The sequence below is a fragment of the Chiloscyllium punctatum genome, chromosome 2 (assembly GCF_047496795.1).
Source record: "Chiloscyllium punctatum isolate Juve2018m chromosome 2, sChiPun1.3, whole genome shotgun sequence".
NCBI lineage: Eukaryota > Metazoa > Chordata > Chondrichthyes > Orectolobiformes > Hemiscylliidae > Chiloscyllium > Chiloscyllium punctatum.
Window position 1 is genome coordinate 145,387,992 of NC_092740.1, and position 11,824 is coordinate 145,399,815.

Below are 11,824 nucleotides of genomic sequence, written 5' to 3' on the forward strand. Positions count from 1 at the left end.
CATCTCAGATACACTTCAGAGCAAAAGGAGTTCCTTGAGTTTATAAAGTGAACACCAAGAACCATCCTCACTAATTAGTAAGGTGGCCAATAACTTAGATCGATATGAAACCACCTCATTCCTTTTCCACCAGACAGATCTAGCAAATTTAAAATAAATGTTATGCTTTTAAATTATCTCCTCTCTGTTAATGATATGAGGAAATATTGCCATAGAATTGGCAGACAGCTGATGCTATTCTTCTATTCAAAATGGGAGACAAGACAAATCCAGGGGAATTATAGATCAGTTATCTTAACACTGGAGTTAGGAAAATTCTTAGAATCTTTATTCAAAGGTAATACAGAAAAACGTTAGAAACAGAGAGAAAAATGAAGAGTAATCCACACAGATTTCCAAAAGGACAGTCATTCTTCATCAAATGTGTGAATGAATTATTTAAGGATAGCAATGTGAATTTAATCTACAAAGACTTGCAAAATGCCTCCAATAAAGGACCGCAGGATAGATTTAGGTTAGTGAAGTAACAGCACAGAGGCCGGTATTCCATCACCAAGTCACCCTTTATTTACAAGTGCACAGCACACTGGCTGTATACACTGAAATCAGGAGACTTTGAATCTTCTGTTTATATTTTTTTAAAGGAAACACCTGAGTGGCCAGTGACAAGCAATGCCCTTATCTCCTGGTTTTTTTCTCTTTTTCTTTATTTTAGCATTTTTCTCATTTTTCCTCAGCAACCATGTCATGTGAATCCTCTGTCTATATTTTTTTCTTTTAATCCCCTTTCTCCCCCACACTACCGCTTAACTGCAGGATCCCTTGTCAGCCAGGACTTCCTTGATTGCCCCAGGCTAACAACACAATCAAGGATCTCATAGGCAATAAGTTCCACTTGGTTCCAGACAGAGTATGTGAGAAGAAGGGAATTTCTGGCAGATCGGATAGCAAAATGGCTATAAAATACGGTTGGAGTTTTAAACTTAATTATTTCAGACTAGTAGAAGGTCAGAAGTGGAGTGTCATAGAGATCAGTTCTGGGATTGGTACTGTTCATCAGTTACATAAATTAGTTGGTCTTGGTGATCCGAAGAACAACAACAAATTTTGTGACAAGGCAAAAATTGGAAGGTACATCAAATAGGAAAGAAGACAATGACAAGATAGAAGAATTTAACAAACTTGCAGAATGGACATGCAAGTGGTGCATTGTAGTAGGCAAAATAAAAAGACCACTCACACGGTTACAACACTGGCATCTACCCAACAATGTGGCAAATTGCCCAAGCATGTCCTGTACATAAAAAGCCGGGCAAATCCAACCTGGCCAATTACTGTCCAAACAGTCTACTCTTGATTATCAATAAAGTGATGGAAGGTGTCAATAACAGTGCTATCAAGCAACACCTGCTCAGCAATAACTTGCTCAGTGACACCCAATTTGGGTTCCGTCTGTGCCACTCAGCTCCTGACCTCCTTACAGTCTTAATTCAAACATGGACAAAAGAGCTGAATTCCAGAGGGGAGGTAAGAGTGACAGCCCTTGACATCAAGGCTGCATTTGGCCCACAATGGCATCAAGGAGTCCTCGCAAAACTGGACTTAATGGCTTTCAAGGGGCACAATCTCCATTGGTTGATGCCATACATAGGACATAGGAAGATGGTCGTGGTTGTTAGAGGTCAGTCACCTCAGCTCCATGACATCTCTGCAGGAGTTCCTCAGGATAGTGTCTGAGGTTCAGAGTCCCTAGGCCCTCCTCCAGAATATCCATTCAGTGGAAACAAGGCCCTGAATATTCATGCACATACTGTGGAAGATCAGGATCATCACCATGGATATTAGAGAAACCTGACAAGCGTCCCCCCAGATGTAGCTACCCCTCTAGATATACATTTAACCACTTATCCCTCCCAAATTATTAGTAATGTGATTCTTGTCATTATATCAACCCTACTCCTCTTTCTTTTCTATAATTTTGATGGCTTTTTAGTTAAACAGGGCTATTTATAAGACATAGTATTGGACGATTTAGTTGTATAATCAGAGTTTAGGGCTATAATTTGGATGAAGTCCCATACTTTGTCATTTCGTGGCATTAAGTACATTGTGAACATTTCCTTTTGCGTGGTATATGGGAGCTTACAGTCACCAATTGTTTTTCAAATATTTGCACAAATATTCAGTGTGCTCAGTGAAACCTCTGAAAAATAGAATAACTCAATTGAGATCCCTCCTGATATGCCTGATCTCAGGAGTTTAATGAAGCAACCTAGGTGTGAATCTGATCACTGAAGGATGTACTACTAGGTCAATCTACTTTATGCTTTTTTGTCAGTCGCTGGCACATTCATTTTATTGGGCTGTATTTGAGAGTTAAGTTCACTGTCATTGAATAATTAGTAGTCCTTTTTAATCATTTAATTATTTCATATTTTAGTATATCTCAATATGAATTTAACACAGCATGCTTTGAGTTCTTTGAATTTGAATCCTTTAAAACAATGAGGTGGAGAAGAAGACATTATTTATGGCGTTGACTCAGAGTTCAGATCCTCCCTTGAGAGTTAGGAAGGTAAATTACATTTGTGCAGGGATAAAATATTTTCCTTCTCATCTGATAAGATTCCATCCAACTGTACTTTGAGCAGAACACAATTCAGGCTTGCCCTGTCATCTCTTTTTAAACTCATGGCATATTATGTCACTATTTGCCAATATGAAATGTTCACATATTTTGTTGGTTGGTTTTAAATTGGATTGAACAGAACAATGAGAGTAATTAACAGGTAATGTCTCGTCACATTCATATTGTTTCTACAATATGAATGGCAAGTAATAACGTTACGTACAGTACATAAATTTAACGGTGATTCATTGCATCCCAGTTGAATTTTGCATCTCTATTTCTTTGTAACATAGAAATGGAAGTAAAAAACATTGAAGGCTCTGCCATTGTGTAGAGAAATATCAAACAATTAATTGCTCACATTAAAGAGAAAATTATCAATTTATCTGCTTTTTTTCATGATGATTGAAATGAATGTTGATTAGCAAACTAAAAGGCTCCCTGATTCCCTTTAAATATTGTAACAGATTTGTTGAATACTCACCTAGGATTCAGCACCACTGATGTTTCAACTTGCCCTTAGTACTATACTTAAGCACCTGCTAAACTATACACTCAATTCCTGGATCTCCCAAACTTCTATGGCATATTCAAAAACAAGAATAGTGCTTCCAATGGGAGTACAATATATCTAAATCCAACCCCCACCAATGATATAGGAACAGCTTTGTACATTGTTAGAAACAGTAAAACCTACTTCTTACTTTTGAGAAAGTGATTAATTTTCTGGATAAATGGATTTTCAGAAGACACTTGATGAAGTTCCCGTTGTTATAGAGTCATAGTCATAGAGATTTACAGTATGGAAACAGACCCATCAGTCTAACTTGTACGTGCTGACCAGATATCCTGAATTAATATAGTGCCATTTGCCAGCATTTGGCCCATATCCCTCTAAACCCTTCCCGTTAGTATACTCATCCACATTCCTTTTAAATGTTGTAATTATACCGGTCTTGATCACTTCCTCTGGCAGTTCATTCCATACACACACCGATCTCTGCATAAAAAGGTTATCCCTTTGGTCCCTTTTAAATCTTTTCCCTCTCACCCTGAACCTATGTTCTCTAGTTCTGGACTCACCCCAAGGGAAAGACCTTGTCTATTTACCTTATCCATGTCCCTTATGATTTTATAAACACCGATAAGGTCACCCCTCAGCCTCCGACACTCCACATAAAGCAGTCCCAGCCTATTCAGCCTCTCCCTATAGCTCAAATCCTCCAACCCTGGCAACATCCCTGCAAATCTTTTCTGAACTCCTTCAAGTTTAACAACATCTTTCTACAGCAGGGAGACCAGAATTGCATGCAGTGTCCCAAATGTGGCCTAACCAATGTCCTGTACAACTCAAACATAACCTTTGTCCCTTTAAGAGATCAACATGCAACTGCTTTTGGTCTGATATTACATGATGCCAGGCTTTGTAGCACTGGAGGTAGAGCCTGTGTCTGCAGATTACTCTGTGTTATGTATTAGGTTAACTGAAAAGAAACTTAGTGGAGGTCTTCAAGCAAACATAATCCAAGTTTGCGTAACATTTAGAGAACAAAAGAGAATTATTATACCCACGAGAGAATCTCATAGAGTCATTGAGTCATAGAGATGTACAGCACGGAAGCAGACCCTTTGGTCCAATTCGTCCATGCCGACCAGATATCCCAACCCAATCGAGTCCCACCTGCCAGCTAATGGCCCATATCCCTCCAAATTCAAATTAGAGTGGTGCTGGAAAAGCACAGCAGTTCAGGCAGCATCCGAGGAACAGGAAAATCAATGTTTCGGGCAAAAGCCCTTCATCAGGAATAGAGGCAGAGAGCCCGAAGGGTGGAGAGATAAATGAGAGGCGAAGAGGTGAAGGAAGCCCAGGACCTCCATGTCCTCAGCTGAGTGGGAGGGGGAGTTGAGGCGTCCAGTCTCCCCAATGTAGAGGAGACTGCATCAGGAGCAACTGATACAATAAATTATATTGGTGGATGTGCAGGTAAAACTTTGATGGATGTGGAAGGCTCCTTTGGGGCCTTGGATGGAGGTGAGGGAGGAGTTATGGGCGCAGGTTTTGCAATTCCTGCTGTGGCAGGGGAAGGTGCCAGGACGGGAGGGTGGGTTGTTGGGAGGGGGGGGGGGGGCGTGGACCTGACCAGGTAGTCACGGAGGGAATGGTCTTTGCGGAAAGCAGAAAGGGGTGGGGAGGGAAATATTTCCCTAGTGGTGGCGTCAGTTTGGAGGTGGCGGAAATGTCGTCGGATGATTTGGTTTATGCGAAGGTTGGTAGGTCCTGGGCCTCCTTCTCTGCCGTTCCCTCACCACCCGATGCCTGGAGGAAGAACGCCTCATCTTCCACCTTGGAACACTTCAACGCAAGGGCATCAATGTGGACTTCACCAGTTTCCTCATTTCCCCTTCCCCCACCTCACCCCCGTTCCAAACTTCCTGCTCAGCACTGTCCCCATGACTTGTCCTACCTGCCTATCTTCCTTTCCATGTATCCACTCCCCCCTCCTCTCTGACGTATCACCTTCATCCCCACCCCCATTCACCATTGTACTCTTTGCTACCTTCCTCCACCCTCTTCCCAGACCTATCACCTTCATCCCCACCCCCACTCACCTATTGTACTCTATGCTACTTTCTCCCCACCCCCACCCTCCTCTCATTTATCTCTCCACCCTGCAGGCACTCTACCTCTATTTCTGAAGAAGGGCTTTTGCCCGAAACGTCGATTTTCCTGCTCCTCGGATGCTGCCTGAACTGCTGTGCTTTTCCAGCACCACTCGAATCTAGAATCTGGTTTCCAGCATCTGCAGTCCTTGTTTTTACCATATCCCTCCAAACCCTTCCTATTCATACACCCATCTAGATGCCTTTTAAATGTTGCAATTGTACCAGCCTCCACCACTTCCTCTGGCAGCTCATTCCATACACGTACCACCCTCGAAGTGAAAAAGTTTCCTCTTAGGTCTCTTTTATATCTTTCCCCTCTCACCCTAAACCTATGCCCTCTAGTTCTGGACTCCCTGACCCCAGGGAAAAGACTTTGTCTATTTATCCTATCTATGCCCCTCATAATTTTGTAAACCTCTATAAGGCCACCCCTCAGCCTCCGCGCTCCAGGGAAAACAGCCCCAGCCAGTTCAGCCTCTCCCTATAGCTCAAATCCTCCAACCCTGGCAACATCCTTGTAAATCTTTTCTGAACCCTTTCAGGTTTCATAACATCTTTCCAATAGGAAGGAGACCAGAATTGCATGCAATATTCCAACAGTGGCCTAACCAATACCCTATATAGCTGCAACATGACCTCCCAACTCCTGTACTCAATACTCTGACCAATGAAGGATAGCATACCAAATGCCTTCTTCACAATCCTATCTACCTGTGACTCCACTTTCAAGACCCTGCATTCCAAGTCTCTTTGTTCAGCAATACTCCAAAGATCTTACCAATAAGTGTATAAGCACTGCTAAGATTTGCTTTCCCAAAATACAGCACCTCGCATTTATCTAAATTAAACTCCATCTGCCATTTCTCAGCCCTTTGGCCCATCTGGTCAAGATCCTGTTGTAATCTGAGGTAACCCTCTTCACTGTCCACTACACCTCCAATTTTGGTGTCATCTGCAAACTTAATAACAGTACCTCTTATGCTCCCATCCAAATCATTTATAAAAAAGACAAAAAGTAGAGGACCCAGCACCAATCCTTGTGGCACTCCGCTGGTCACAGGCCTCCAGTCTGAAAAGCAACCCTCCACCACCATCCTCTGTCTTCTACCTTTGAGTCAGTTCTGTATCCAAATGACAAGTTCTTCTTGTATTCCATGAGATCTAATCTTGCTAACCAGTCTCCTATGGGGATCCTTGTCAAATGCCTTGCTGAAGTCCACATAGATCACATCTACTGCTCTGCCCTCATCAATCCTCTTCATTACTTCTTCAAAAAAATCAATCAAGTATGTGAGACATGATTTCTCACGCATAAAGCCATGTTGACTATTCCTAATCAGTCCTTGCCTTTCCAAATACATATACATCGTGTCCCTCAGGATTCCCTCCAACAACTTGCCCACCACTGACATCAGGCTCACCGGTCTATAGTTCCCTGGCTTGTGTTTACCGCCCTTCTTAAACAGTGGCACCACGTTTGCCAACCTCCAGTCTTCTGGCACCCTCACCTGTGACTATCGATGATACAAATATTTCAGTAAGAGGCCCAGCAATCACTTCTCTAGCTTCCCACAGATTCCTATGCTATACCTGATCAGGTCCTGGGGATTTACCCACCTATATGCGTTTCAAGATATCCAGCACTTCCTCCTCTGTAATATGGACATTTTTCAAGATGTCACCATCTACTTCCCTACATTCTATATCTTCAACATCCTTTTCCACAGTAAATACTGACGCAAAATACTCATTTAGTATCTTCTCCATTTTCTGCAGCTCCACACAAAGTCTGTCTTGCTGATCTTTGAGGTGCCCTATTCTCTCCCTTGTTACCCTTTTGTCCTTAATGTATTTGTAAAAAATCTTTGGATTCTCCTTAACTCTATTTGCCAAAGCTATCTCATGTCCCCTTTTTATCTAAAGAAGATATAGACGAATGTGAGGTACTAGAGACAAAGCAAATAAAAGGGTTTAGGTGAATAATTCCAGAAATGAGGAAGTTTAATTCGATAGGTAGATTGAGGAAACTGTAGCTGTTCTCCTTGAAGAAAACCGAAAACTTGGTAGAGGTATTCAAAATCATGAAAGATCTGGTCAATGTAGGAAATACTGTACCCACTGTTCGAAAAATTGAGAGCCAAAGGACTTTATTTAAAATGCTAGGTGAAAGAAGCAACACTGACATGAAAAAAAGCATTTTAATGTAGCGAGTCGTTACGATCTGGAATGCACTGACTGACAGTGTGGTGAAGGCAGGGAAAATTGTGGCTTTCAAAAATGAATTGGGTTATTATCCAAAAAGGAAGAATTTGTAGGGCTACAGGAAAAAGGCTGAGGAGTGGCACTAGTGGGTAGGATAGACTGAGTTACCCCCTTCTGTGCTGTAACCATTCTATGACTCCATGACGGCAATAGCAAAATCTGGTTTGCAATTGATTTGAACGTAGAAATTAGAAGAGAAAAGGTGGCGAGAAAAGGTGGTAGAGGTTCTCTATTCCTGATGAAGGGCTTTTGCTCGAAACGTCGATTTTCCTGCTCGTCGGATGCTGCCTGACCTGCTGTGCTTTTCCAGCACCACTCTGATCTAAACTCTGGTTTCCAGCATCTGCAGTCTTCACTTTTGCCTACTTGACTGTAACTCTTTTCTGCTCCCAGACTTCAGGTTAAAATTGCACCTTTGTCTATATTGTTGTCGTCCTTCACCCCTCTCCTTAATTTACTACGGTAGCAACCTTACCTTAAAAAAGTTACACTCTTAACTAACCTCAAGGACTTAAGCATACTGTTGAACGTCAATACCAATTTGAACAATGGAGGTAATTGTAATTTGAGGCACCAACGGGATAGTCATAGCACATTTTGCCTACCCAATATTATAACTGTGATCCCTCCTGAAACTAACTGGCTGTTAGAGAGTGAGGAATCAGCCTGCATTGGTGAAAGGGTCAGTACGTTTTGAAGTGTAGTCGATGCAGGGAAAGGCCAGTTTGACAACAGCAACTTCTCACATACAGCAATATGAGATAGATGATGAGGTAATTTATTCTACTCATGTTGGCTGAGGGATAAACTGGACTGGACTCTGGAAAATGTCCCACACTATCCTTTAACTAGCATATCATGAGATTAGATTGCAATTGCAAAACAGCTCTAGTACATCAGTCTGGTGTTCTGAGCAGGAGAAGTGTCCACATTGCTTGATCAAGCAGCACTGCGTGCTTGACTCAAGGGGAAAGCTGACAATCTATCTTTCTAAGTCTGCAATGTAAGAGTTGACTTGCCCAAATGAACCGACCCAACATCAGTCAATTCGGCTGTTGCTGACTATACTGCAGATACTCAAACGCGATGCTACAGTCTGGCTTCATTGTTTAGCAAAAGAGATTAATATGGGGTGGCACGGTGGCTCAGTGGTTAGCACTGCTGCCTCACAGCACCAGGGTCCCTGGTTCGATCCGGCCTCGGGCAACAGTCTGTGTGGAATTTACACATTCTCCCTGTGTCTGCGTGGGTTTCCTCCCACAGTCCAAAAATGTGCAGGTCAGGTGAATTGGCCATGCTAATTTGTCCACAGTGATAGGTGCATTAGTCAGAGGGAGATGGGTTACTCTTTGGAGAGATGGTGTGGACTAGTTGGGCCAAAGGGCCTGTTTCCACACTGTAGGTAATCTAATCTAATATTTAGCAGAAGTTACTCAATAATAAGAAAATTGTAAGAATTTGCATTTGTTTTGCAATTTAGCTCATTACTTTGTCCCATTTAGTCTGTAAACCCCACCTTTCTGGGTGACCTTTCAATACAACGAATATGTAGTCTGATGACTCAAACTCCCAGTAATAAGATTAAGGCCTGCCTGATATAGTTTAACCTCAATGACATAAGGTATTTATCCTGATCACTGCATATGACGTGGATTTAGTTTGTTCATTACAAACTAAAAGAGTTTAGTGCATTGATTGTAAAGTAAGGGACAGAACAGTCTTTACCTTGTGAGTCTTCTCAGCGCAAGTTTTACTGAAATCTGAAGTAAACACTTCACAGCATCAAAACTGGCATTTCAAATGTACGCTGTGGTAATACAATGAGCTCCTGACCCCTGTCATAAATATTCAATCTATTCCTTTCAAAGCTATGTGGATTAGCATTATGAGCTTTGTGAGTGCTTCACAAGATGGTCTGTATTATTTACATTAATTTTACCATAGACATAGTTCTGTTATATTCTGTTGGGCTGCAGTGTTCTTCAACATCTCCTGACCTAATGGTTATCAAAAAGAAGCACTCAGCTTTGAAAAGAAATATTGTTATAATTTAATAATTCAGTCATTGATTTTTTTTTCTGCTTCCTCTGCCAGATTCTCTTGGGTTTTCAGAAAGCAGCAGCACAGAACAAAGCAGATGATAATCCTCTTCAATTCAACACCACAGAATTTGAATATCATGTGTTTGCCTTGTAGGAAAGCGACAGATAATGTTTTGACCCATTGGTAATGCAAAAACTCCCCTGAGGACAACAAACCAAACATAGGCAGCAAATATTGCAGTTGAATTGGAGCCTGTCATCAGAACCATGTTAGCATTGCTGGGACAATTGAATCTTTCAGAACTTTGGTCAATGGATTTTTGTTGGGTGAGGGTATCAAGCATTTGGATTAAAGGTGGATAAATAGAATTGAGGTACAGACTTAACTGAAGCGTGGAACAGATATAAGAGGCTGAATCTCCTGCTTCTGTTCCACAATAATTTACAAGGCATTCACAATTGTCAAATGACGTAACAACCAAATCATTAATTAATGAGGAAAGTATTTGAAACAGCAAATGATGCACAAAAAACAAAATACATAAATAAGTACAACAAGCACCAGACCATTTCCCTGTCTGTCAATTTCACAAATTTCTTCCCTGATTCTGCACTCTTGAACATTCCACTTAACGTTGTTCAGTCAAAGTGGAGCCGAGACCACTTTTCCCTTGGCAAGAATCTTCTCTGTCAGCTTCCAGTATTTGACACGCAGTAAGATCTGACAATCTGCAGGATGTAAACGAGTCTCCCTTAAAATGTGATGGAGCCAGTTTTAATTTCCTTCTCCACACTGCACTGTGCCATCGTTGGATGTAAAACAACAACTAATGATATTCCACTGCCTTAATCATTTTGCAACAGACCTGAAACTGACTCCGTCAGATTCACAAACAACAGAAATTGTGGAAAAACTCAGTGGCTCTGGCAAGATATGTGGAGAGAAATCAGAGTTGACGTTTGGGGTTCAGTCACCCAACTTTATTTCTGATTTCCAGCATCCGTAGTTCTTTCGGTTTCTATTTATAGTGAGACTAACCCCTCTTTTATCGCAAGGCAGAGTTCAAAGGCTGTTTTTAAATCATTTTTTAAAAAGCGGTTCGATTGTTGTACATGTAAACCGAGAAGCTTTTAATCTGAATCTAGAAGCTGCAAGTAGATAAAAGGCTATATTGACCACGAAGGTCAGACAGACGTGAGTAATTAGGGTGCTGAGTAACTTTTTGATTTGCTGGAGAATGAAATCGCCTCACCTTCTGGATGTAGGGGCTGACTGTCCATAGGCTCCCTCCCGGTAGGTGCAGCACAGGAGCTGGGTATCCGACACTTCTCCGAGTAATCTCCAAGCCTGAGACTCTGGTGACTGGTTACCAGGGACCTTCGATATTGCCAGGTCAGCAGCAATGCATGTCGACAGATTCTCACACACTCCCTAACCACAGGCGTCCGTGCTCACCACGCCGCAAGCTTCCAGGCAGTACAATGTTTGCAAAATATACCCAGAGACAAAACGCTGGAGGAGGACTGCCCCAGGGCTGTGAGGCGACGCACGAAAGAGAGGGACTGGAAAAGACGAGGAACAGCAGCTGCGTGTTCTGAGTGAGAAGGGCTGAGAGGAGTACTTTGCAAACAAAAGCTTTTCCACTAGAGCGACAGAAAAGTGAAGGAATGATTCAATTATGGGAATCTTTTGCTCCATTATAGATAGTGCTGTCTAATAACGCAGAAGTGGTACTGCCATCAATGTGACCTGAAGCTGCTAAATGGCTCTCATGGTTTTATTTCATTTGCAGTGCTTTCACAGTGTCATGTCCGAGCTGGAGAACTGAATGCAAACAGGATTGCATTCCCCCAAGAATGACAGATAAAAACTCTTTTGCAGGGTCCCTTGAAGGTTTTTTTTTATATCTAAGGTAACGCAAACCAAGCACAACTTTTATTTTACAGAATTAGGGACGTTTGGTTAAAAAGTGGAACTGCGTCCTTGTGAATTTTGACGATTTTTTTAAACAAAAGCAATTTCTGCCCTAACTTGGGGTCACTCTGTCACGTGAGGGTGTCTCCAGAGCACTCAGTCGGTACAAGACCCAAGTTCAGGCTGTGTTCAGCCTGCCCTGCACAATGGAATCGACCTCCTGCAATTCCTTGATGTTCAATCATTGACATCAGCACCCACAGCTCTCCCTTGAATGGACATTACGAATCCTCCCTCGCCCAACACATCTCG

General features: G+C 42.0%; 1 protein-coding gene across 1 annotated transcript in view; it reads right to left on the bottom strand.

The window, feature by feature from the left end:
- The window catches only part of LOC140491367 (FERM and PDZ domain-containing protein 1-like), a 102,338-nt gene extending 91,166 nt beyond the window's left edge, over window positions 1–11,172 (bottom strand). The window contains exon 1 of the mRNA XM_072589450.1: window positions 10,851–11,172. The gene's annotated coding sequence lies outside the window, so the exon portion shown is untranslated. The remainder of the gene's footprint in view (window positions 1–10,850) is intronic.
- Window positions 11,173–11,824: the final 652 nt, after the last annotated feature.